Below are 4,018 nucleotides of genomic sequence, written 5' to 3'. Positions count from 1 at the left end.
CCTCTCCGGCCTCCCCCCTCCATCTCCGGCCACCACCGCCATCGCCGGCCGACGAACCTCGAACGGCGCGCTCGGTGAATAGTAATTTCAGATCTGAGATCTGGAATTTTGAGGGTTGACTTTCTCCTCCGAACCCTAATTTTTGTGCTAACTTTGACCTGCCTTTTCTCCGCATCCGTAGCTCCGATTTGGACATATAGTATATCAAAATGTTCGCCTCGACGAGTACATCATTTCATTCCATTGCATCATTTTCATTTGAGTTCATCTTGATGCCCGAAATGCTGTTAGAAGAGGCCTCCGTGAGTTAATTGTCAGATCTGCTAGTTCATCTTAGACTTTTGTCATTTTTTGCCATGATTGTGGTGTGCATGATATGCCCATGAGTCCTATAGATGTTTTGTTAAGGATTTTGTTATCTTTCCAGAGGTGCAACCCTTGCATTTTTAGGATGTGTGTGGTGACTTGTGCAAGTTTGCAAAGTGAGGCACCCGGTAAATCTGTTTTCAGGGACTTAGTAGTTTTCACTAAGTCTGGGATTATTTAGTTCATGATGCCATATGTCCATGCTGTTTCCTAGTGATCCGTGCCTCTTTTGAGGATGATCAGTAAAGGAGTTTTGTTAATCTTGTTATGCTCTATCCATCCATGTCTTTGTTTGCAATTATGGAGCACCCTAGCTTGAGTCAATCGAGCTCTACTTTTGCTTCGTTGCAAATCTGGGCAGATCGTCAACTTGTTTGCGATTTTGCCGATGTTATTATAGTTGATCCGTGCATGCTATTCCATTGTTCTTGCCATGTCTAGCTTGTATTTTGCGCCTTCTTTATGGGTGTATGCTTGCCTTGCCATGACTGGGACCGTAGTGAGTGCATCGAGCTCGTTTACATGCCTTCGTGAGTTATGTTTCAGCATGTCCCAGTTTTCACTAAGTCTGAAAACTGATTATGTTTTTGCTATGTTCGTGTGCTTGTTAGTATATTTTGCGATCCCTTTTGGCTCAAGGTCACTAAGGGACTTTTGTTAAGCTTGTTGAGTAGCTCCATGCCATGTCTTTCTTTGTCATGTTCAGGTCCTATAGCATGTTGTTTTGTTGCTCCGAAGAGGGCTATATGATCTGAAATTCCAGACAAGTGTTAATTTCACCAAGTCTGAGATCTGTTTTACTATTTGCGTTTTTGCCATGCTTGTTGAACCTCCTAATGGATGATTTGGCCGTAGCTCAGTGCTAGACTTTTGTTAAGAATCTTGTGTGCATCCATGCCATGTATTTTGTTGTCATGTTTGGGTGCTGTAGCATGTTCATTTCATTGCATTTAGATGCCTACTTGCTGTAAATCGCAGACCGGTGTCATTTTTGAATCGCTTGCCATTTCCAAACCGTAACTCCGATTCCGGCGTTCTTTATATCGTTTTCAAGCGATTTCATCTCATCTTTCCAGTGGCACCCTTAGAATTCCAAGTTGAGGCCAGGTTCATGCATTTCCTGTCATATCTTGCATTTTGCATCCCGCATCGCATCCCGCATAGCATATCATCATTTCATCATATTGCTTGGTCTTGCACGTGGTTGATTGTATCCTTGTTGCTTGTTTGTCTTGTTTGGGTAGAGCCGGGAGACGAGTTCACTAACGAGGAGCCCGTTGAGTTTGCTCTTGAGGATCCAGTCAACTCTGACAACTGTGCAGGCAAGATGATCATACCCTCGAAATCACTACTATCTTTGCTATCCTAGTTTGCTCGCTCTTTTGCTATGCCATTGCTACGATGCCTACCACTTGCTTGAAAGCCTCCTAAATTGCCATGTCAAACCTCTAACCCACCATTGTCCTAGCAAACCGTTGATTGGCTATGTTACCGCTTTGCTCAGCCCCTCTTATAGCGTTGCTAGCTGCAGGTGAAGTTTGGAGGCCGTTCCTTGTTGGAGCATCTTTTATTTACTTGTTGGGATATCACTATATTGCCTTGTTATCTTAATGCATCTATATACTTGGTAAAGGGTGGAAGGCTCGGCCTCTCGCCTAGTGTTTTGTTCCACTCTTGCCGCCCTAGTTTCCGTCATATCTGTGTTATGTTCCCGGATTTTGCGTTCCTTACGCGGTTGGGTTATAATGGGAACCCCTTGATAGTTCGCCTTGATTAAAGCTTTTCCAGCAATGCCCAACCTTGGTTTTACCATTCGCCACCTAGCCTCTTTTTCCCTTGGGTTACCGGAGCCCGAGGTCATCTTATTTTAAACCCCCCGGGCCAGTGCTCCTCTGAGTGTTGGTCCAAATAGAGCCACTTGCAGCGCCACCGGGGGGCAACTTGAGGGTTGGTTTTAGTTGTACGTAGTGTTCATCTGAGTGTGCCCTGAGAAAGAGATATGTGCAGCTCCTATCGGGATTTGTCGGCACATTCGGGAGGTGTTGCTGGATTTGTTTTAACCTATCGAAGTGTCTTGAATTACCGAGATACCGAGTCTGATCGGAACGTCTTGGGAGGAGGTCTATTCCTTCGTTGACCGTGAGAGCTTGTCATGGGCTAAGTTGGGACTCCCCTGCAGGGATTGAACTTTCAAAAGCCGTGCCCGCGGTTATGGGCAGATGGGAATTTGTTAATGTCCGGTTGTAGATAACTTGAACCTTAATTTGTTAATGCGATTATGTCTCTAAGTCGTGCCTCGACACGTGGGAGCTAGAGTCGCATCGAGGGTGTTACACCAGCCCCCTCCTCTGGGACAAGGGTTCGCACCCTCTGTAACTGCACACAAAATCCAATCGACCAGCCTCCGGGCATCGAGACGTAGGGCTGTTACTTCCTCTGAGAAGGGCTTGAACTCATAAATCTTGCGTACAAAACTTCACCATAGCTAGGATCTTGCCTCCTCATACCTACCCCCCATACTACTGTCAGACTTAGAACCACGACAGTTGGCACCCACCTTGGGGAAGGTGTCTTAGCGACTTTCCGGTGAGGTTGCAATTTCTCCGAGTCCTATCATCATGGTTTCCGGCGGAGGTTTGGCTGAGGGCCGCGAGATCTGTCTCGACGTGCTTGTTTTCATTGCCGACTACTCCACTTGGCTTCAGGAAGCTCCCCTCGACGTCGAGACACTCCTTGTCTGCGGGGCGACACACTTTCGCACATGCGTTCGCGGCATCCTACTGCGGCAGCCGTCGACCCAGTATCTGTCGACTCCCACAGTGTCTTCGCTCCCCGCTGTTCGCCGTCGCAAGCGGTCCGGTCGGTCGCGGCTTTAGCGATGGGTGAAGCATGCGGTGGCACGTCAGTTGGCCACCCCTCAAGTCATGGCAATCGAGCCCGACGAATGTCTCTACGGCCTGTTCGACTGGCTCCATCGAGACCCTATCCGAGTGCGATAGCAGCGTCCCCGCGGCAAAGGTCCTAATGGTCGACACGCCACACAACCCACCTGGCATGCGTCGCAATGGCGGCAACAACGGTAGCGACGATCCGTCGCGCGTTCACAAGGAGTACCACCCCGAAACCCTTTATTCTCGGCAAAGGGAGGAACATCACCGCCGCAATATGGAGGCGCTCCACACGCCCGTTGTCGGAGAGACCTCTGAGGCTCGGGCCTTGGAGGTGGCGTGCTTGGCCACTTTGGCTGAGCGCACTCGACTGGAGAACCTTCAGCATGCACTCGATGAATGTGCTCGGCGACAGATCCCCGAATCCAGTCGACGGCAGCGGCAGCTATTCCCACCGATACCACGGGTATACCGTACTCTGATTCAGAACCTTACAGCTGCAGCCCGCATAGCAGAGTCTATTAAGCCGTCCCAGTCGGAAGATGGTAGAGGTTTGATGCAGATCAGAGCACTGCTCTGGGCAGCTAGAGATCAGAACACTGTAGTGTCTCAATCGCATAACAGAATTCATAGCAGATCTATGGTGGCTGACATAGTTCAGTCGGCTCACAACCCAAGATCGCCTCCACGGCGTGAGGGACGAGGCCATCGCCAAGGGCAGTACTTGGGTCAGAACCACGAGTAGCACGATCATCGCCTCGACC

Source organism: Triticum dicoccoides, chromosome 5A (genome assembly GCF_002162155.2).
Source record: "Triticum dicoccoides isolate Atlit2015 ecotype Zavitan chromosome 5A, WEW_v2.0, whole genome shotgun sequence".
NCBI lineage: Eukaryota > Viridiplantae > Streptophyta > Magnoliopsida > Poales > Poaceae > Triticum > Triticum dicoccoides.
Note: the sequence above shows the minus strand (reverse complement) of the source record.